This window comes from Ascaphus truei, chromosome 4 (assembly GCF_040206685.1).
Source record: "Ascaphus truei isolate aAscTru1 chromosome 4, aAscTru1.hap1, whole genome shotgun sequence".
Taxonomy (NCBI): Eukaryota; Metazoa; Chordata; class Amphibia; order Anura; family Ascaphidae; genus Ascaphus; species Ascaphus truei.
The window spans coordinates 28,847,042-28,871,893 of record NC_134486.1 but is presented as its reverse complement, the minus strand read 5'-3'; positions in this window follow the sequence as shown (position 1 = coordinate 28,871,893).

The window sequence follows — 24,852 nt, the reverse complement described above, 5'->3', positions numbered from 1 at the left end:
GGTGGGACATAACAACTTTACAAAATTATGATAAAACCAAGAGAATCCCGCGAGGATTGAGGATTAAAAAAGCACCCACTTTTGGTTTCAGCACAAAAGAATTTGAGCAGAAATGGAAAGACACACTTAATGAATGTTCATTTAAACTCATGGACTTGATCATAGAACATAAGACAAGAGAGAGAGCTTCCTTGGGTATAGAGATTAAAACATTACAAAATAAACTCAAATTGTTTGAAAAGATGGATCATTTCTCCAACAATGATAAGGTCTTACTATGTAACATTGAAGACATGGAAGATACTATCATGCAAAAAAAGCAGTCCAAGTTTGAACGAGATAAATTGGACTATGAGAGAAATCAGGTCTACACCTGGGAAAGACCAGGGAATACTAATCCCAATAGAGGAAGATCCAGAACACTGTCACAATCACAATCCCATAGAGATAAAACATCTAGTACCCCAAAGAAATCCATCTTAAAGTCCAAATACACAGACACCTCCAGTTATGAATCAGACAATTCAGAAAGCGAAAACAAATATCCATCTGTGTCTTTTGATATCACATCAGACACTTGGAGGGGAAAAGGCTCCACAGGTTTAGACGCAAGAGATGCTTCCACGTCAGGGTCTACTGGACATTTTTCCCAAATGTATAAATCTCAGGAGTCAAAAAACTACCAAGGACAAGGAGGTCAAAGAGGAAGAGGGGGATCAAGAGGGGCAACAAAGAGGAAAAAGTACTCTTAACCACAGAGGATAATAATGTTATCAATATTTCGAATAAGACACTTACTGCTGGACAATTATCCTTACTTAATAGAGGGTTGAATTTTGCCCCTCACAGCAACTTCGACCTCTTTAACACCTATATTGATCTGCAGCGATTCACCCGCAAATTGTCTTTGAAGAAATTTTTCATGAACAAACAAAATATTACTGTACCCATTTCTGATGTGCCTATGTTGTGTGGTTCTGCGGAATCAACACCAGATCACTCTGGCGTTGATTCACCAGAGCAAATTGTATCAAATCTTTCATTTAAAGATTACTGTGCGGTCTCTGACCTAGAGGATTTGTATATGGAAAAAGATATAGAAAATAATTCTGAGGATATGTCCCTTTCTAATTTCCTTAGCTTTGAACACACCACTTTTAGAAAGAAATCTACCTTTTGCCCTTACGGTTCAAAGAGTCCATTTATTACCACATTTGAAAGATTAGTGGAAAAAGATTTGAGGAATTTGGCGGAAAACTGTAACAACAAAAAAAGTATATATCAGAGCAGCAATCTAACCACCCTTGAGTTGCAAGAACTACAAATCTTGAAATCAGATAAAACTATTGTTATCAAAAATGCAGACAAGGGTGGTGCGATTGTGGTTCAATCCGCCGAGTCTTACAGACAGGAAGCACTGAGACAGCTGTCTGAAGAACAAGCTTATCGCAGACTGCCCTCAGATCCCACTACTACTTTCTTACATGAATTGAATGATCTGCTTGACCTTGGGAGAGAATTGTATGTACTTAGCAAGAAAGAATTTGAATTTTTATGTTCTCCTAATCCCATAGTCCCCATCTGTCACCATCTCCCAAAGATCCACAAGTCTCTCACTAGTCCACCTGGACGGCCCATTGTGGCGAGCATTGGATCTTTGGGAGATGGACTTTCTCGTTTCATAGATGCTTATCTTCAACCGATTGTACAAACACTACCATCCTTTTTGAAAGACTCAAGTCAATTAATATTTGACCTCAATCACGTACAGTGGCGAGAGAGTTACAGATGGGTGACTATGGATGTGACCTCCCTCTACAATATTATCAAACACGAGCAAGGCATTTCCGCCATACAGCATTACCTCTCATTATCTCACCTGGCACCAGCACTATGCACTTTTTTAATAGAGTCCATCACGTTTTTACTCACACACAATTATTTTAGATTTGATGCACATTTTTATCTACAACTTCGGGGCACAGCTATGGGCACCTCTTTTGCACCCTCTTATGCGAATCTTTTTATGGGGTTGTGGGAATCTAATTTTATTTTTAGTGATCACAATTTATTTAGGCACCAAATTAAATTTTACAAACGTTACATAGATGATCTCTTATTCATTTGGGATGGTGACCTTTCTTCACTTCAATCATTTATTCTCAAACTTAATATCAATGATAATAATTTAAACTTCACGTTTCAGGAGAATATTCACCATATTTATTATTTAGATCTAATGCTGTATGTAGACATGCGGGGGCACATTCAAACTGACATTTATAGGAAGTCTAATGCGCGCAATTCTTACCTCAGAGCAGACAGTAATCATTCAAAATATCTTAAAAAAGGTATACTTAAAGGTCAATTCACCAGACTGAAACGGTTGTGTTCTACGGAGGAATCGTTTGATGTTCAATCCAAAGACCTCATCTCCAGATTTAAATCTAGGGGCTATAATATATCTCATATTACAGAGGCTTTGAATTCTGTTAAACAACTAGACAGAAGGGACTTGTTGAACTCTTCCAAAAAGAAATCCTCATCAGAATATACAGATACACCATTGTTTATCACACAACAAAGTACACAGTCAGATCGTATCCGACATATTATATACAAACATTGGGACACTTTAAAACTAGATCATGACTTGTCACAGATTGTTGACAAGAAACCTAAATTTGTCTTTAGGAAGGCCAAATCATTGGGTACATTGCTCTCCCCTAGTCTTTTTGACTCCAGTTCTAATCACAAACGAATTAGTAACATCCCCAAAGGATTTTTCTCATGCGGACACTGTAGCATCTGTAAATTTGCAAACAAAATTAAAAAAATCACTGGAATTAATCCAAAGGTTGAACACACTATACATACTTTTATCAACTGCAATTCCAGCTACACAGTATACCTTTTGAGGTGCGGATGTGGAAAGGGTTATGTGGGCCGTACCATCAGGCCCCTTAAAACAAGAATCATGGAACATGTCCGTGCGATCAATAAGAGAGATCAATCCCACCCGGTCTCCAGACATTTTTCAGTATGTCCACAGGGGACGATTAAAAACTTTTCCTTTTCAGGAATAGACCATATACATGCTCCTATTCGGGGAGGAGACAGATTGGGTACTCTAAACAGAAAAGAAATGTACTGGATGTATAGTTTAGGTACTATGCAACCCTCAGGTATTAATATCGATTGGGAACTGAAGCATTTTTTATAAATGTTTTTTTTACAAATGGGTTTGTGTAAATCTGCTGTTTATATCAAAATATGCATTATTTCTGCTCTCTATGTATCCCATCTAATTATGTCTTCTATGCTATTTAGATATATTAGACTGTTGATTTGTATATACTTATACATATGTCCTCACTATTTGATATGCATTAATTGTATGATATATTATCTATTTCATAAGACAAGTCACCTGTAGAATGGATATTCATATTGGTTATATATATTTTATTATTACAATTATTATAGACACATATGTATATACTTATTCATTATCTATCCCATAGCCACATATAGGTGACTATACTATAATATATATACACAACTTCGTTATTAGGGTTTTTTATCACTATTTTTAACTTATTTGTATTAATTTGTTTATTTCACATTTGAAGATTCGACTAATTTTTAACCAAATTAATTCATTATTATTTTCACATTTTTATTATTTATAGATCTAATATTTTAGGATTATCTATGTTATAAAGCACTTATACCATATAATTCTATGTCTATGCCTTAGGTATACACATGGTTTATACTACTGCTTGAATATTTATTTATACTATCACATTTATTAGTGTTCATATAGCGTCAACACACGATTTGATTATATATACACATTATTTTTATTATCTTATATTTTTCATATATTTCTCACTTTTACACACATATTTTTCATTATAATAACACACTTGACATATTGCTGCTATAACATTCACTATTGGTCTTTCTCTTCTCTTGTTTTTTTTCCATATCTATTGTTAATTGTTGTAACCATCCAGGCTCTCACAGTCTCATATGATGATTGGTGTCATGTTAACATCTTATACTACTAGACCCTTTCAACAGCTTTAAATCACAGCTGCTTGCATAATCAATTAGACCATCTCTTGATTCATTGGTCTCAGATTAGGGCGTACACCCTAGAGACTGCTATATATATTCTGATACTGTGAGAGCCTCAGTACTCTTTGATAAAGCGCCTCCACGGCGGGAAACGCGTCAGAGTTTTTTTAACCCCTTGTGTGTTTGTTTGTTTTGGCCATTATGCCCAATAAATAATCTTTATTTCAATTTTTGCCCCAGCCTTAATTTTTTATTCCCTGGCAGTGCTCCGCTTTTTTTCTTCCCAGTTATCTGATATGGGACCAGCCCAGTTATCTAACATGGGACACCTTCCAGTTCTGACTATGGAAGAAGAAATAAAGGGAAGCCATTGCTGAATGGAAAACATATCAAACAAAACATAACATTCACACACCTGTTTTGACATAATTCACTCATCTAAAATATTGGGCTTCAGTTCCCTAGTAAAGGAGCAATTCAAGCAATATCTTACATGTGTGTGTTTTGTGTTTTTTAAATAAATCAGTTCAGAACTATTAGATAATACTTACTACTTTTGTTTTTGTTTTTTAAATCAACTCTTAATGTCACTTTTAATGAGTATTAATACACTGAGCATCCTTTGATTTCTATAGCAGGTTTTAGCCCACTTCCCCAGCAGTGCAAGATCTTTGTAACACTTTCCTGTTTGTGATTATTTGTTGCCAATATTGCCAGCAGTTTGAGCTGGAAACTGTAACAATAGATAATATTACCTTAGTATAAGAATACATTGTAGCTACTGAGTCACACTGACTGAAGGATTGATTGAAACTGAAAGGCGGACATTTAGTGTACCCTGTGAAGCAGGATCTTTGCTGACCGATCACAGGAAAAATGAATCGATCGGCAGCTTAGGTGATTAGTTTTCAATAAATGTAATCAAAGGCTGCATATATTAAAACAAAAAAAATATATATTTTTTTTTTAAGTGCCGTGCGGACTGTATATTTAAATGTTCCGCAAATGTATTCCATAGAAATGAATAGCTGGTACTTTAACAGATATGGGGAAACTATGTATTTAGATAAATCAATTAGTACCCAATACCAGTCATGCCTTCATGACCACTATAGCTACTACGATCTTAATCATTAATATTTAGCATAGGCCCCAGCATGGGACCATCAACCCTATAAGGGCTGAGGGTCGTCTGAGTGAGATGTGGATTCGGACGGCTCCCCTCAACACCTTCATTCCCAAGGCTATTCAGCCATTGGCAGTCCCAGGCTGTCAACATGTGGGGTCAGGTGTTGTGTCATTTACTGCTTCTGTTGGCATGGACCGACAGGCTGAAATCTGCGGCAGGCTGCGGCCTCTGAAAGCAGTACATTTTGCAGCCCGGAGGGATTAAAGCAGTGTTAATCGTCCCGGGTCAGCCAGTCTGTACTAGCAGCACAGAGGAGTCCCAGAGATAAGCTGTCTCTCGGTGTCTCCCTGAGCAGCTTTTACAGCGATCAAACATGTTATTAATTGTATTTTTATATACTGTATGGAAACAGGGTGTCTCTGCAAGGGAACCGCTTTCATTTCAGGGGTTCATTTCATTTCACCCCAGGGACCCCATGCTTCCGGAGATATAGACCTCAGTACGTGGTGCCAGTAACCGCTTCGATGGGGCCCACATGACATGGCGCGGGATCCTTAAACCCCAGCCGGAGCGGCTACCGGTATATAAAAATAATAAAACCCAGTGGAACCTTAAACATACATACCCCCTTTCATTACCTTAGTGGCTAACCGCTAAGATAATGAAGGGGTTAACAGTGCTTTTGCTCATTTAAAATCAAACAATATACACCATTTAAAAAAAATACCAAATACATTCCAAGAAAATCTAACACTTGCCATGTAATTAATTGATGGTCACTGTGGCTACCTATGCCCTCAACTGCGGCATAGATAACCACATTGGCAATCAATAGGCGCCCTATAATAAAAAATGTGTTACTTACCCCTGCCAGTGTGAAAGCCATCCTCCTCCGCCTTCTCATCCTCAGCGGCACCAACATCAAAGAAAGGGCCAATGCCCAATCATTAAAACACCATCTACTGGACAGTAACCCCTTAATTACCTTAGCGGTAGTAACCACTAAGGTAATTAAGGGATTAACCCCTCCCATTATACTCTTCCCCCCCTCCCCCCAGGAGGCCTAACCACCCACCCTGGGGAAACTTCCTACCTTCACCTACCCCCTGTACGCCTAACAACCTCCCCTCCCCAATCCCTCAAAACCACACACAGTAATGAGCAATAGCTCTATTAGCCACATGGCGTGGTACGGGAGCGTTAAACCCCAGCCAGAGTGGCTATCGGTATATAAACATAATAAAACACAGTGAAACCTTAAACCTACATTCCCCCCTTCATTACCTTAGTGGGTAACTGCTAAGATAATGAAGGAGCTAACAGCGCTTTTTCCCCATCCAAAAGCAAACAAAATACACAATAAAAAAAATATCATATACCATACACAACAAAATAAAATACAAATTAAATTACAATAAAAATAAATACTAGCTATTGAATCCATTGATTGTCAGTGTGACTACCTATGCCCTCAACAAGGGCACATATACCTACATTGGCAATCAATGGACACCCTATAATGAATAAATCTGTTACTGATCCTTGCCCAGATGAAGGCTTTCATCATCCTCATCCAACTGCGGCAACAATCTCCTCAGCTTGACCGCAAAGCAATGATCCTCAGCTTCACCCAAGAAGAAGTGATCTTCAACTTGACCCAAGAAGCAATGATCCTCAATGGACCCGAAGCAATGAGGAAGCGCTTAACGTCCATTAACTAGTCAGTAAAAATGTTGCAAGCTATCGAAGATAGGGAGGTGGAGGGGCAACCAGCGAGAAACAGGGCGCGCAAAAATAAAGGGATTATTGCGGCCGGCAGCAGCACTTATGCTTGAGCAACTGGATCTCTTTGTTTACAAAGTCAATGCAGTAAACAGCCAATTAGCAACATCCCCAACAGTGATAAGATTATTGTGCAGGCTCGTCCTATTGTAAAGAAAAAGTTGCTCCGCGCTGGTGCTGTCTTGCTAAGGTGCTGCACTGGGTAGCTTTAACCTCTTGCTGCCACCTGCCAGTAGCAACTTCCACAACCCCCTATGAAAGAGGGAGCTCCCTTGGAGGGGCTCACAGAAATAGAGGAAAGAGCAGCAGGAAGGCGCACTGAGTAGCTAAAGATTTTATTGTTAAAAACCCCATGCGGGTGTAACATAGACACCAAAACCAATATGTCGGCAATACACAATAATGAACAAAAATGATTAAATAATAATAAATTACTTACAATTGCCCTAAAAATGGAGAGTAGGTGCTGGAGAGCTCCAGTTAGCAGTTAGGTGCAGAGATGGTTGGGGGTCTGGATCCGATCCCCTCGCTCGTGCTGTATGGTAACCCTCACTCTCACAGGCACCGCTCTCCTCAGCTGGGAATCCACGAAGCAGCCTCACGTGACCTCTACGCGTTTCGCGCAGAGTGCTTCGTCAGGAGGTCACGTAATGGGGCTGCTCGTGGGACCATGTACCAATCTGCGGCCAATAGCACCGCCTGAAACTGAGGCGTTCACTCTTTGAGTTAATCATCAGCTGCAGACCGGCAACAATCACTGACGCTGCCTATTGTGTTTGTGCATTAATGCCTCAAATGAATACAGCACTGGCAGCGTCATAAGGCTCAAAGCCTCACAGCCTTCTTCTGAAAACCCAAAGACACAAAGACATCACTAAGGATTGTGTCATTAGGCGTATCCTAGTAGGTTGGGGCAGAGGAGAGTGAAAGCAAGAGGACAGTAAGGAGCCAGTAACTTTGGAAAGGCTAGAAATTATAATAAAGCAGCCGAGTCAGTCTGTGCAGGGCCTTATGAAGTCCTACTATTCAAAACAGCCTTTGTGTTCACCTTGTTTGGAAACAGGCGAGTTAGTGGCAGCATCTAAGTCAAGCACTGGCCTGGCCTGCTGCATAGAAACGTAATCATCGGCAGTAACACGATAGCGTACAGCAGGGGTGCGCAAACGTGCGGGGGTGCAAGATTTTCTAGGAGGGATGCGGCGGTTACAGAGGCCCCGGCACTCATACACAAGGCTTTTCAATTAAATGATGGGGGAGGTGTGAGGCCTCTATAACTTCTTTTACCTGCTTTCAGCCGGCTCTTTGGTGACGCAGCGTCAAATGACGCTACCGGGTCATGTGACATGATGTCACATGATGCCGGGTCCTAGGACGGGGGGGGGGGGGGGCGCAAGCGCTTGGGCTGCCAGGCAGGGGGGCGCAGCGTAACTTTGCGCACTCCTGGCGTACAGAATACTCCGATCAAAAACTGATCAGCGCACCTAAAAAAGCACAAAAACAAGAGGCTTTCCCCGGTGAAGCTAGCACAGCTATAAGCAGCGCACCGACCTCAAGGGGGGGGATGTTTTCTGATTCATAGGTATTTACAGTAATCCCATTGACAAGATTCCAATTTCAGACAATTATTATGTGCTGCCTGCAAACAAGGGGGATGAATCACAAAAATGTTAGGACACACTCCTTTAGGATAGGTGCAGCAACAGCTGCAGCAGAGCAGGGTTTGCCAGTACACAGATCAAGGCATTGGATAGTCAGGAATCAAACTCATAAAGAATTTATATTAGATCAAGGCAGGAGAAGTTAAGGATTTATGTGCAGTTCTAACATGTTTTCTCTCTCCTTAGTTGACAAACCCAAGTAAAACATATAATGTTTGGCTGATAGGCCACTCTTTTATTCGCCTGGTCCGGGATCGGGCATAGTCCAGACTGCTCGGTCTGCAACAAGGCATGCCGTGGGACAGCATGAACATATGATGGCTTGGTAAGAGAGGTATGCGCTGCGTACATTTGTTACCAACCTTGGCAAAAGCTTTTGCAGACTACAAGAGAAAGCCAGACATGATCTTGATCTATCTAGGGGGGATGTCCTGGGCACAAGTAAGTCGCTAGAAATTATCTTCCATATGCAGGCAGACTGCTCCGGGGTAAAGGCTTTATGGAATGACGCAGTTTTAATTTGGTCAGAGATTATCCAAGATTATCATAGAGGGGGGTGTAGGGGGGGGGGCGCCAGTTGGGCAGGCATGGAAGAAAAAAGGAAAAAAGGTAAACAAAGTCATCAGTAAGCTCATTCTCTGTTGTGAAGGGAAAATAGCGAGACACTTCGATTTCTAGGTAATTGGCACAGAAAGGGTGGGGTGAACCTCTCAGAAGAAGATCAGAATATCTTTATCAATAACATTGTACAGCCCCTATAAGCAATAAACAGTCAGAATGTAGGGTCACAGATTGGGTTGGGTGTTCGGCCGCAGTAAGAGGTTTTAATGGGTCCACCAGGTCAGGTGGTGGAACTGTCATGCCAGCCAGCTTAAAAGTGCAGAGAAAATGCTAAGAAGAAGGCACCGACTGTACATTTGGGCCTGTGGTTAAGTACCAAGAAGAGATTGTGCAGGCTGCAGGTGCCGACTGTGCGGTCGGGCCAAAATCAGCCCAAATCAGGTGAAAAAAGCTGGAAATCAACTATGCGGTTGGGCCTAGGCAGCCACGGGAGACTTGAGAGGGGAGCATTCGCGAGCGGAGTGGGGGAGGCCAGCCAGCGTAGGGCTGTTAAGGTTCTCCCCCATACTACTTGCAGAACACATTGGTTCTTCTGCATACATTGACCAGTGGCTGGCGGACAGTTTATTTTACATCATGCTGTTAATAAAAATAATACAGCTGTGGCCTAATTTTACTTCCACTGAAAACTGTGTTGTCTCCATTTTTGCAGGTGGCGTACAGCGAAGGGGGAGGCACATTACGCCTTTAATTTTAATGCATGTTTCTACTACTTGTGTCACTTTTCCCAGTTTGGGCTGATTGATAAGAATGTAGCTATGTTGCAGCCAAAATATAAATAACGAAACTGACCTTTTCAAGAGTGGGGACGAGGTGAACAAAAAAGGAGAATTGAGAGCAGCAGTCGCCTGGTTTGAAAACAGACAAACATCACCTATAATCTGGCAGATGACACATGTGTCTAGTTGATAAATTTGACAGCTGCAAGCATTGGTATGAAACAACTCACGAAGGCAAGTCTCTGCACTTCAATTTCAATTATTTTGCACACCACACAAAGCCTTCTTCGTACATGTGTAACTTTACTCTTTCCTTTTTCCATTTTTCAACTCGATTATTCTAGTTTTACCTCTTCTGTCTCCGAGTACGTCATGGCCCATATTTACTAAGAAGTGCTATGTCATAAGACATCTACAGCGCCAGAAGATACTTTAAGCCTGTCACGGGAGACCAAGTAATTGACACCTTTATATACCGGGATCATTCAATGAGCAAAACAAGTGAGTAAAACAAATTGTCATTTATTCCATAGAAACAAACGTACACATAGTGAATTACAAAATACAAGAGAAAAACACACTTACTGGGGATCTGGGGGGAAAAGCTAGACTTTCCTAGCCTTTTCAGTCTTTAAAACAATGTCTTTAGGTTAACGGGGTTTAGCCCAAAAAGTCCTGGAACTCAAATCGGCATGAAGTTCTAGACGCCACCACTGTATCTCTTCCGGAGATGCCAAAATCCCTTGGCCGGGAGTAAGTACCAAACGTCCTAGTACTCTTTTCGGCTTGCAGTTCCAGCTGCGACCGCTACGTTCTCTAAGCAGAACTTGGCCCCAAAAAGTGGGACTTAGAACATTTCTTGCCATGAAATTTCTGAAGCCGGCTGGCAGCTATTTCTACAAGAGCATCTTTTGGGGATTTCGATTTTGCCGCTGGTGTCTTGGCGCATAGAATCTCCTGACCTGATTGGCTGCTGGGATTATTATAGTATTTCAGTCCCATTCACAAAACACTACAGCCAATCAGCGCGTGGGAATATTTCTACCAGCCTATCAGAGACATGCCAGTACCCTGAAGTTGAGCGGGCATGGATTACAATTCTGCTAAGGGCATGCATCAACTTGGCACCTCTGCCACTTGCTATGCAAAGCCCACTCGCTGTGTCAGGCTCCTCAGAGTCTGGATGAAAAAACTGTAGATTGGTTGGACAGCTATCAAGACAAAAAGGCACCAAACAACTCAACGGTTAGTATAAAAATAAAAAACTCCTTGAGAAAGCGCTGTGTAGCGTAAAATGCGTGGGAGGAGATTTTTGTCCCTCTTCTGTCTAAATGTCTCAATCACATCATAAACTGTAGTATGGTTTTCAGTGATTAAAGTGAATGTGGGATGTTTGTGTGACTTAATATGTTGTATACTGTAATCATCACTATATTAAATACGGGTGTACAATAATGTCTATCCATACATATCTCTACAATAGGAGAAAAGTTATATCTATGGCGCTCTGCACTGTTATATGTTCAATAATGATAAATAATAATAAACAAAGTTATACAACCAGTATCACGGTATTGATCCGTCCATAAAGGTGCTCCCCGTAATGGAAGGGTACATAGAAAAAAGAAAATCAGAGATCATAGCATAATACTGCAACAAACAACATGTAACACACACCTAACACTAGACAAACGCTGAGATCAACAGGTGACAATTATTAATGCAAACACATTTAATTATGACATATCATATATAAAAATACATAAAAATACATATAAAAAGGGTTCAATGGGACACTCCAACTCAGTTGGGGGTACCTGCTTACCAGAGGCAAGAAGGCATCAGGCGTTGGATAGATTAAAGAGTATCCCCTCTTATGGATAGCAGCTGCCGTCACTGTTGTCTGTACTGCAGCGTGTGGAGCTCCTGGATATGCAGGGGTAGATCTTTCTGACCTGCGGCGTCTGCCTCCTTCCGCAATCAGCACTGCACACGTGTTGTGGTGGCTGTGGGATGTAGCCGCAGATTCGCCCTGTCCGACCCTGCCAAGCGATGGGATGGCAACTAGCAGGAGATTTGAACACACACGGAGGTAAATCAGCAGATGTGAGCTACCAAGGGGGATATCAATCACACCGGAGTCTGGGGTGTCGCAGAGAACCACCCTACGCGTTTCGAAAGTCCTGCTTTCTTCTTCAGGGGTAAATTGTAATAAAAATATTGTGATCGATATTTGTTGTTTGTTAGATGTTAAATGTGTTTGCATTAATAATTGTCACCTGTTGATCTCAGCGTTTGTCTAGTGTTAGGTGTGTGTTACATGTTGTTTGTTGCAGTATTATGCTATGATCTCTGATTTTCTTTTTTCTATGTACCCTTCCATTACGGGGAGCACCTTTATGGACGGATCAATACCGTGATACTGGTTGTATAACTTTGTTTATTATTATTTATCATTATTGAACATATAACAGTGCAGAGCGCCATAGATATATCTATATCTATCACCTGACCAGGGGTCAGGGTTATATCAAAGGCAGCCAGCTTATCTGTTGGATATAGCGCTACCTATTTTTTTCGTTTTACTATATCTCTACAATAATAATGAATAATTAACTTTTCATAATGTACCATTAAAATAAACAAAAAAGGGACACTCAATATTGAAATAAAAAATTGTTTAAAAAAATGTCAATTATCTATATTATAACAATAATTGCATTAGCTTTAGATAACGCACATGAGTAACGTGTTTTCAACGCATATGTTAATTAACGCCCGTTACTGTTATTGGCAATGCACATGTGAAGTGTATTGGTTAACGTGTCTGCTCACTGAAAATCCCCATTAATAGCGCTGCTAGTTTTACTAACAGGCGTTAGTTTTGTACCTCGTTTGCTTTGAGAATACCGGTTAAACTGAAGAAAAATAACGTTAGTTCCCGATTTCGGTAACGAACGTTATTAGCGCAAAAGTGATGGCTTCCTGTAGATCTAGACCTGAGTTTGAAGCTGGGGAGCCAGGTTCAAATCCCGGCGTCAGCTCCTTTATGACCTTGGCTAAGTCACTTTATCTCCTTGTGCTACAGACACCACACACATAGATTGTAAGCTCAGCGGGGACCCGTGCCTGCCAGAATTCTATGTACAGCGCTATACAAGGAGGAGAATTGTATTTGTGGGAAGACCGGATGAAAAATGGCAACATAGCACATCTGAAAATATATAATAAATGCGCTTCCCCCAACCAATTATTACATACTGTACAGTACCTGTTACAATAAGAGCAAAATGTTCTATGAGTGTATTAAAGAGAATAGTTTCCTTGTGAGTGGTGTTCCAAATGAACTGTCTCAATTCCAGTAACAATAACATAGAAACAACAGGGCACAGATAAAGTGCAATACCGCGCCAGGAGTGTCAGCTATGAAGATATGTAAAGAATAATAAGAAACCTACTAACCTAGTCTGAGACTCCTGACAAGGGTTTCACTTTGCCCAAAATGTTGAGTCTTTCCTAAGGTGCCAGCCTATAGATTTTTGCCTATTAGGGAAGAAGATTTATTATTATTTTTTTTGACATTTTAGTGTTAACTTTGCACGTTAACTGTGTTGCGTTATGCACTTTATTCAGGACTCTTTTGTGCCATTGTTATAGTTTATTGCAAATGTAAATACATTACTATTTTGCATCTGTGACCTGTTGTTTCTTGATTTTTTTTTGTGTTTGGCTCCTCTTTATTTGCTTCTATAACATAGCACATGTTCCAACTTGCCAAGCACTGTGCAAATCTACAAGTACAATTCAAAATCAAACTTTTCCAAAATATGCACGTAAAATTGGACTTTTGAGGCGTAAATTCAATGAACAGATTCCTGATTTCAAATCCTCTGACACAGACTTTCCACTTCTCCATTTTCTTTTGATGATGATAAAAGCTGATGAAAATGTGCTAAGGGAGCTCACCGATAGCCAATAAAAGATGCCAAACAGGAAAAATGACTTGTTTTTCTTTATAATCCTGCTACTAACCATACTGTACTTCTTGTTACACAGATGTCTGTTTACTGCTTACATATCAGCTTTTTTTTTTATGTTCAAGCACACTTTAATTAAAGCAAAATAATATTTGTTTACATTTGTTAAAATGTGTCCATGTCTATTGTTGAGAACTTTTGGGGGTACAGATAACCACATTCATTGTTGTGGCCCTCATTAGAGAGATAAGTTTGCAAAGTAGCCCTCAAGGCAGCAATCACCCCTAACTAATCCTCATTTTTTTTTTTTTTACAGGATTGGAACTGGGTTGTCGTCCAGAACTGAACCTCGCTATTTTCAGCTCAGGGGACCCCTCAGTTCCCAAGATACTAGTGACGTAACCGGTATTACTTACTGATTTTTAAGGGGAATTTAAATGGCGTCCAATAGGAAACTGCAATCAATCATGTTGCGACTTCTTATTGGCCAGAGATTTGACAGCAATTTTGTTTCCGCTAGAGAGAGATTTAAACCCTGTAACTTCACGTGTACATGTTTCGGTGAACCTGGCATCCCTGGACCGGAAAATAGCTCGATATCGCCCGGGGGGTCTGATTCCCATTCTGTAAGAAAATAAAAACGAGTAAAAAATTAAAACGTATTGGGAATCACTGCTTTAGTACCATTCCTCCTCTATAACATACTGTTGTGTTGGGGTAGTTCATAGGAATAACTTTACTTAATATAGCGCTTTTCTCCCAATGGGACGCAAAGCGCTTCACAATTACAGTATAGTTCGTGACACATAGGAATTCTTTATAGACACAGTCCCTGCCCGGATGAGCTTACAATCTATGTATTTGGTGCCTGAGGCACAGGGAGATAAAATAAGTTGCCCAAGGTCACAAGGAGCCGACACCGGGAAGAGAACCACGTTCTGCACAGGTGTCAATGTTTAGAGGGTCGTTATTAACTGAGCCACTCCTTCTCCGGTAGTCTGGATAATTTCCCTATTTGCCTTTTTGTCTTCTATCATGAATGTGGGAATAATTCAGCCCATACTTTCCAATATAATGCAGACATGTCAAGCCTCACTGTCTCACAGGCTTCAATTGGGTCTCACGGATACAAGGCAGCATTTTTCCATTACAATAACAGTTTGGGCCCTTAACCCCTGGGTGCCACTGATGTGGGTTTCCTGAAGGTAGACATCTCTGAAATTCACCACCAGGAATCACTAAAAAGACACTATTTGCAATTACTGTGTGGGAATAAAGAACACCAAGTATCCAATAGGTGCCTAGTTTTCCTCTTTACCCGGCTCACACCTGAATAAGCAATTCGTGCAGCCTAATCCTTTCATTCAAGGCAGCAATAAAGAGTTAAGGTATCTACCACAATGTTACACACAACAAATTATGTCATACACGGTCCTTTTACTATTGAAAATAGGAAGTGGATTTGTAGAAGGAGGTGATCATTACATGACAATCGCTGACTATAATAACCCACTTTTCAAACTTCCTGTAATCTATGTTGTTTAACATATTCACAGCCAGAGGGCGCTGTTTAACATAGCTTTAGTTAGGCAACATGTTGTTGCCGGTCTTATTACTGTATATTCTCCTTTAGGAAACCAACGCAAAGTTTCCACTGTAACCAGAAGAGGGCGGAGACAATCAATGTGTGAGTATTCTTCTAAAGCGTACAGTGGTTTCTTAGCTGAGTCCATGTTCCCTGCTTGCTCGCTGAGGCGCGCTGAGGCGCGCTGAGGCGCGCTGAGGCTCAGGGACCGTCAGGGGGTGGGCCGGGGGCGGGCGCGTCACTGGCCGGGGGCGGGCGCGTCACTGGCCGGGGGCGGGCCAGTGACGTCACGGAGCTGGTTCGCCCTCATTAGGCGAACCGGTCACGTGACCGGCCTGTCGCGCCGGCAAGCGGGGGAATTTAAAATTCCCCTAAGACCTGCGATTCTGCAAGCGCTTGCGGAAGCGTAGGCGAGCCCCTACTAAAGCCGCTCTAATTGCGGCTGTAGGGGCTCAGTGCTGAGCGGGAGCGCGCGTCAGCACGCTTCCGCCAGCAAGCGGTTAACATGGCCGGGGCCTTAGGCTGCGGTCCCAGTGACTGCCACAGCGCACACCTCGGCGTGCACTGTGCGCACAAACACCGGCCCCCCAGTCACTCAGGGCCGAGTACATGCGTCGGCGCTCATTCAGCAGCCGCGCTGTACTGCAAGATTCCACACACTCAAAAAAATTGTGTGTGGAACCTGCGACGGAGCCGTGGCCACGCCCCCGCCGGCGGTTCAGCCAATGAGGGCGAACCAGCCGCGTGAGGTCATGGCCACGCCCCCGCAAAAACCCGAACACTCCCCCTCCCGTCTCAACCTCTCCCTCTCTCCTGTGACCGCAGATCGCGGTTAGCGCTGTGCACGCGCCCCCCCCCCCCCCCCCCTTAGAATCCATGCCCATACATACTGGATCATCAGGTATTTAATCCATTATTTGCTATGGAAGAATTATTTAATACCCTATACAATATGTTACATAGTTACATAGTAGATGAGGTTGAAAAAAGACGTACGTTCATCAAGTTCAACCTATGCTAAATTTAGACAACAGATACTTTATCCTATATCTATACTTACTTATTGATCCAGAGGAAGGCAAACAAAAAACCCCAGTGACATATCATCCAATGATATCTTATAAGGTGAAAATAAATTCCTTCCCGACTCCAAGAATTGGCAATCAGATTACTCCCTGGATCAACATCCTTCCCATGTATACTTATTTGTAATATCCCTGTATACCTTTCCTTCCTAAAAAGATGTCCAACCTTTTTAACTGTCGCTTATTAAACGAGGCCAACAGATTGGAATACTAAGGGCTGAAATAGCTAAGGAGTTGATTGCCTTACATTGCAGTGAGTTTTGTATCTGTCACTGCATACCACTTGTTTGATATTAGGAATTCTGGCTGGCCGAGGGGCTCTAAGAGGCAACAGTGTATCTGCACAGATGAAGTTGTAACAGATTTCACTGCTATTTATGGCACAACATTGAAAGAAGATACACATTTTACACTGAGCAGCTCATGATGCACGGCTGGGGCTTTTATTATCTACAACCAAAGGACTGTGGCTGTTTCTCTGTTCAAACCAACAGGAGATTCTCCTGGGGTCATTACTCTCTGGTTGTCTATTCCAGGTGACCCTGAAGCTTCTCTGGATAATTTGGTGCCTTTGTCTGGAGATTAACAAAGACGTTTTTGCTGGTCTGAGGACAGAGTTGCCAATTCCTCCCCTAACTCTATGGGTCTCTCTGTTGGTGTACTTCAAGGCTGAGTTCTAGGTCCACCCCCTCTAGTCCTCTCCATATACACTCTTTTCGATTCAGTTCCTATCTCGTTGCTGAAGACTCCTACACTTGACCTCCCACCTGTAGTCAGGGCCACAGACAGATTTCCTGTGGCCCAGGACTAGAATTACGTCTGCCCGCCCCGACTGCGGTATTACAAGTCCCCCCCCCCCCCCCACCCATGTAACACCTCACAAACCCTCTATTTCCCACCCTCTTCCCATCCTGTGTTTCTCTCCACTCTGTCTCACTCCCTTTTCCTCAGTCACCCCCCATCACTCTCCCCCCCCCTGCTAATCAGCAATCTCTGCCTAGATGATCATTTGTCCTCTCAAACTTAATATGTATGGCCCAGACTGAGCTTTTCATACTCCCTCCCAAACCTAGTCTAATTATTCACTTCTACTTTGCAGTCAATAACACCACTGTCCATCCAGTGATTGCAAGTACTCTGTATTGGGGTTAAATTAGACCCTTCCCTCCCAGTCTTCCCTCATATAAAAAGCAGGTAGAAAAGCATCTTGCTTAATCTGCAAGGGATCTCTCTAGCACTGGAGGAGTGGGTGCTGCCACAGAGAGATCCCAGGGAACCAGATCCTCTGGTTTTAGGGTAAGGGGTTGAGGTTAAAGGTTTTAGGGTAAGGGGTTACGGTTATGGGTTTTAGGGTAAAGGGTTACGGTTATGGGTTTTAGGGTAAGGGGTTAAGGTTATGGGTTTTATGGTAAGGGGTTGAGGTTAGAAGTTTTAGGGTAAGGAGATAACGGGTTAGGGTACAGAGTTACGGTTAAGGGATTTTAGAGTAAGTGGTAAGACTAAGGGGTTACCTTATGTTACCTAGGCTAAATGTCCTAGGCCGCTCCCTACCTATGAAACTCTCTTCCACTCAATATTTCAAAGTCCAGCTGAAAACTCATTTCTTAAAAGCAGCATGTCATTAAATGATCTACACCTCTATTAAAGACTCCAGGCACCCTTGACCTCCCAGACTTGGGCTTTTAATAATGCACTTTTACTGATACTGTGTCTCTAAGTCTCTCCCAATATGAGAGTTCCGATATTGACTTAACGAGCAGTTAACTCCTCATTAAGTGCTAACGGGTATCTTAACGTAGCGTTATGTGCTGCTTTCTGCTGGAAAGTGCATTGCGTTAAGTATAACGGTCATTAGTGGTAATGATATGTAAAAGAAGTGCTCCCTCCAACAACACCCACCCCGTCCCGTCTCTCTCTCTCTCTCCCTGGACCTGGATGGAAGTATCACACCTTTAGGTAAGAGACACTTAACGAGAGTTCTGGTATTCCAAGCTAACGCGAGGCAGTGCTAATTTAACATGGCGATATGCCTGTGCTTGTAAGATATACAACGGCCCAGCGTTTTGCATGTAATTAGCTTTGTGGATGTGCGTTAATCGGAAGGAAAATAACATCCGTTAATGATTTTGATTAGGTCCCTGTTATTAGCACTGAGTTTACAGACCTCTATGGGTAAGGACCCTAGATTGTAAGCTCATTGGGGATGGGTCTCCCTTTGCATTATGTTGTTCATTTTCCTGCCGCTCTTATCCCCATGGTTTTACTTCATTTCCCCTGTATTGCAGCTTTGTAACGCGTTGCGTACACTGTTAGCGCTATCTAAATACAATTAAACATGCAAATTATTTTTACTAAAATGCAACTGATGTGTGGCCATATCCCTCCATGCACCCTTACTGGCGCCCTTGAACCTGAACAGGGGTTGGTCACCGTTACTGTCTTTGTTGGAGGTACTTTTCACAATTGAAGATAAATTCAAAATACTTCCAGAGTCCAATGAAAGCGCTCGGCAGAGAATAAGTACGTGGCGGCGGTTACAGAGCTGTGTCCCATGAGTGCCTTGGTTGCAGGTAGTGTTAAGGCAAACCTCCCACGTTGCTCCGCCCCTTGTGCACAGTGACGTAGACGCTCCACTCAACGCGTTTCGCTGTAATCATGACTTTCTCAAGGGCATCGAGAGCTTATGGTGGCAAGCTTATTTAAAGACCAAAGTCGTCATGGTAACTAGTCGCCGTACGATCACAGAATTTTAACAGCCAGCCTTAAACACGCCCCAAAACATTAAAAATACAGCTTGTCTTGAGTGTGTTCACTTAGAGGTGCGATGGGTTCCTTTCAAAAATGAACGTGCGCTCAGCACAGTATGAGCCCTTTAAAGTAGCAATCCCACCTGAAACAAGCCCTGACCCTGCCGCGTAGCTCAGGGACCGGAGGGTCCGACGAGGTCGGGGGACCACAGATCAGTTCCTGGGGACCCCCTGCTTCAGGTAAGTTAAATAATAAAAACAAGACTAGAAACACAGTAGAGAGATCTAGGGCACAAAAGGCATTCAAACCCCAAAAATACTACACAAAATTAACTACAAAGTAAAAATAAAATGTATTCCAAAAAACAGCCAGCAGGGCGGCCACTTGCGTTAATGCATTTACCACCTGCCGTTTATTATTCTCACTTGCCTCACCCCTCCAGGAAGCACTGAGCTGTTTTTCATACAGACTACAAAGGGTCTTTCTTATCAGTGAAGATGTCTTGTCTTAATCTGATAATGTTATTGGAAGTCCACTTTTGTCCACTAATTCTTTACAATGACTACATTGTATATGCTCGGAATAGGCTGAAAATCTCTATTGACGGCAAAAACGGCTTTTTTTTTTTAGCCAAAATGGCCTAAAAGGCAGATTCAGCAGATATTGAATAAGGTCCTACGTCACTAATAGAAATTGGCTTAGTAGTTATTTTTATTTTATTTTTGTGAACATTTTCCATGAATAAAGTACCGTTCAAAAAAAAAAAAAATCAGTGAAAGAGGAAGAACCACAGATGGGAAATCAGACACCATATTGTATAGGAATCTTTAAAAATAGGAACATTTTCACCTGGGGGACATGGCTGAGGCTCAACTCTCCCATAATCAAGCAATCAAACCAGTTGGCCCCTCCAAGAGAAGATTGAAAAGGAGTCGGCCCCATCACACACCCCCACCCCTCCCCCAGACCTTTCCCTCCCCCCCCTCTGCTTGTCAACCACACTACCCTCCCCCCCCCCCGCCCCTGTTCGTCCCCCGTCCCCACCAAACGAAAATCGAAAATGCTTTATTGGATTCAATGACTGTACTCTATATTTTAGGTGCATACGAAAGCAATGTATCTGTAAATTTTCCCTGTATGTCTCCAATAAAGGAAAAAGATTGTAAAAAAAATAAAATAGGAACATTTAGATTTAAAAGAAAAAAGGCCCATCAGACTATTCCTGCTTCTAGCTTATTTTTAAATCACGAAAGGTAAATGTTTGCCCTAATGTGGGCCACGGGCTGACAGCTAACCTCACCATCGCCCTGCAGAAATCTTTAGGGTTAATCCAAGCAGCAGGTATCATAAACATGCAGCAGTAAACACAACCTTTATTTACTTCCAATCTCGAGATATGCCCTGTTTGCACCAATAATAGAACTATGTTTGCCAATGGAAAAATAGCAAACGGCCTAACTCCGAGGCTTCTCAACTCCAGTCTTCAGGACCCCTCAACAGGCCAGGTTTTCAGGATCATTCCTCCTTCAGCACAGCACACTGATTGAGCCTCCTTTGCTGAAGCAGGGATATCCTTAAAACATAGGGTTGCCAGGTGTCCAGTATTAAACCGGAATGTCCTGTATTTGGACACTCTGTCCAGTAAAACATTAGAGGTTATACCGTACATGTATGTATGTATGTATGTATGACCTGTCTGGACATAGTGACCTGACCGGATTGGGGGGCCATGGGATTTCCCTGAGCAGGGAGAGAGCAGGACTATTGCTTGGGGGCTCGACAGCTTCCTCTATCCTGATTGGCTGCATTACCCAGCAGCAACCACTCAGGAGGAGGTGGCAGGAGCCTGAGGATGGAGACAAGGAGAGGAGGAAACAGCATGGAGTAGAGAGAGACGAGAGACAGGTGTGTGTGTGTGTGTGTCTCAAGGGTGTATGTGTGTCCCCAGATTGTGTGTCTCGAGGTTGTGTGTATCTTGAGTGTGTGTGCATGTCTCCTTGCACCTTTCACCATTGTGTCCAGTATTTTTGGAGAAGCCCCCTGGCAACCCTATTAAAACCTGTTGGGGGGGTCTTGAGGACTGGAGTTGAGAACCCCTGAGTTAAGCAATTATGTAATTAAGAAACTGTACAATTATAAAAGAGGCTTATGGAAGACACACCATTTCTCACTCCTCTCGTCCCTGTTACAGGAGAGATGGTTTTACTAGAAATGTATGGAGGTGTGTATCATGTTTGGCTTAACTAGATCCTAAGAGCCGCCATGTTAGGAGGCGAGATAGACGTGGAAGTAATATACACAGATGTTAAGGCAGTATACATGTTCCCCAGCCATTCGTTGTTACAAAAAGGCTCAACTCTCTCTTTGCTGGAGAAGCCTGTCTGTGAAAGAGAGGAAATATCATATTTTTGGTTAAAGCTCTGTGAAGTATGGGGTCCCAGGTGGGTCAAATCACCCTCCTGATGACCCCCTTCTGGCTGCAAAAGAGCTAAAGACAACTCTGACTCTCCCCTCCAAAGAAAGCACCTGCCTGATGCAGGGTAAACAGGCGCTTCTGCCCCATCCCTCCTCCAGTTCACATAGGAGGCTAAGTTCTGTTGGGGCAGTGCCTTCAGGCAAGACCTTATAATGGGGTGGTCACATGGGGAAATAATCTTACTTCATAGCCTTCCAGTAAAGCAGTCCATATATTATATAATATATATATATATATATATATATATATATATATATATATATATATACAGTGCTTGACAAATCACCCAAAAATCTACTCGCCAAACCAAAAAATCTACTCGCCACCTAGCCCCGCCCCCAGCCCCTCTCAGGCCCCGCCCCCAGCCCCTCCCCTAGCTCCGCCCCCAGCCCCACTTAAATTTTTTTTAAGTAAATTCCTAGTAAAACACATTCTTTTTTGACATAAGTTTATTTATTGTATTACATTTATACTTTACTACAATTAGTCCTTGTTACGTGTGTGTGTGACTATTTTCCTGCACCCATTAACCAGTGTCTGGACGCCCCCTCTTCACAATATCTAAAGCAGCAATCCCGACTGGGATCTTACCTGATCCGCAGTCCCTCAATGACCGACTGACGCGGGGATGACTGTCTGGGGGATTGGGTGGGGGGGTGTTATCTGACTTGGTGGGGATTACTGACTGGGTGGGATTACTGACTGGGTGACTGGGTGGGATTACTGACTGGGTGACTGGGTGGGTGGGATTACTGGGTGGGGGTGGGATTACTGACTGGGTGGGGGTGGGATTACTGACTGGGTGACTGTGTGGGGGGTGGGATTACTGACTGGGTGACTGGGTGGGATTACTGACTGGGTGGGGATGGAATTACTGACTGGGTGACTGGGTGGGATTACTGACTGGTGACTGGGTGGGATTACTGACTGGGTGACTGGGTGGTGGTGGGATTACTGACTGGGTGACTGGGTGGTGGTGGGATTACTTACTGGGTGACTTTATTACTGACTGGGTGACTGGGTGGGGGGTGGGATTACTGACTGGGTGACTGGGTGGGGGGTGGGATTACTGACTGGGTGACTGGGTGGGGGGTGGGATTACTGACTGGTGACTGGGTGGGGGGGTTGGATTACTGACTGGTGACTGGGTGGGGGTGGGATTGGTGACTGGGTGGTGGTGGGATTACTTACTGGGTGACTTTATTACTGACTGGGTGACTGGGTGGGGGGGTTGGATTACTGACTGGTGACTGGGTGGGGGGTGGGATTACTGACTGGTGACTGGGAGGGGGGTGGGATTACTGATTGGGTGACTGGGAGGGGGGTGGGATTACTGATTGGGTGACTGGGAGGGGGGTGGGATTACTGATTGGGTGATTGGGTGATTGGGTGACTGGGTGGGATTACTGACTGGGTGACTGGGTGACTGGGTGACTGGGTGACTGGGTGACTGGGTGGGATTACTGACTGGGTGACTGGGTGGAGGGTGGGATTACTGACTGGGTGACTGGGTGGAGGGTGGGATTACTGACTGGGTGACTGGGTGGAGGGTGGGATTACTGACTGGGTGACTGGGTGGGAGATGGGATTACTGACTGGGTGACTGGGTGGGGGTGGGATTACTGACTGGGTGACTGGGTGGGAGATGGGATGACTGACTGGGTGGGGGGTGGGATGGGTGACTGGGTGGGATGACTGACTGGGTGGGGGGTGGGATGACTGACTGGGTGGGTGACTGGGTGGGTTACCTCTGGTGTCCTGCACACACACGTTCTCTCTCTCCCCCATACATACACACACACACTCTCAAACACACACACACACACACACACACACACACACACACACACACACACACACACACACACACACACACACACACACACACACACACACACACACACACACACACACACACACACACAGTCTCAGTCGCTCTCCCCCATACACATACACACACTCAATCTCTCCCCCATATATATACACACACACTCTCTCTCTCTCAATCTCTCTCTCACATACACATACACACACACTCTCTCAGTACCTCACAGTATCTCAGGAGCGCTGGAGGGGAGAGAGGAGAGGGGAGAAACTCGGCTACTATCTCCCGCCCCGCGAGGACAGCGGGAGAGCACCGGGGGGGGGGGGGTGTCTCCCGACCCGCGCGCACAGCGGGAGAGTGCCGGAGGTGGGGGGGGGGGTATCTCCCGACCCGCGCGCACAGCGGGAGAGTGCCGGAGGTGGGGGGGTATCTCCCGACCCGCGCGCACAGCGGGAGAGTGCCGGAGGTGGGGGGGTATCTCCCGACCCGCGCGCACAGCGGGAGAGTGCCGGAGGTGGGGGGGGTATCTCCAGACCCGCGCGCACAGCGGGAGAGTGCCGGAGGTGGGGGGGGTATCTCCCGACCCGCGCGCACAGCGGGAGAGTGCCGGAGGTGGTGGGGGTATCTCCCGACCCGCGCGCACAGCGGGAGAGTGCCGGAGGTGGGGGGGGGGTATCTCCCGACCCGCGCGCACAGCGGGAGAGTGCCAGAGGTGGGGGGGTATCTCCCGACCCGCGCGCACAGCGGGAGAGTGCACGCGGAAGAAATGAGGCAGACACTGATTTGGCTCAACAACTCAGAGAAGATCTGCGCAAAAAAAGAACAGATTATCGATATCTTGAAATGCAGAGACTTCGAGAGAAGCTGCCTCAATACAGCATGAAAGAGAAAATAATTAAAGTGATAAACACAAGTGATAAACGCGCACACAGCGGGAGAGTGCTGGAGGTGGGGGGTATCTCCCGACCCGCGCGGACAGCGGGAGCGCCAGGGACCGGGGGCAGGATGTATCAGTGTATATACACTACCGACACACTTTATTGAAGTGTGGTCGGTACCGCAAGCCGGGAAATCTCCCGGCTTGCTAGTGGCCGCCCCTCGGCGTGCCGCGCGTCATAGACGCGCGGTCACGCGTCATCGGGAGCGTGCGCCCCCTGCACG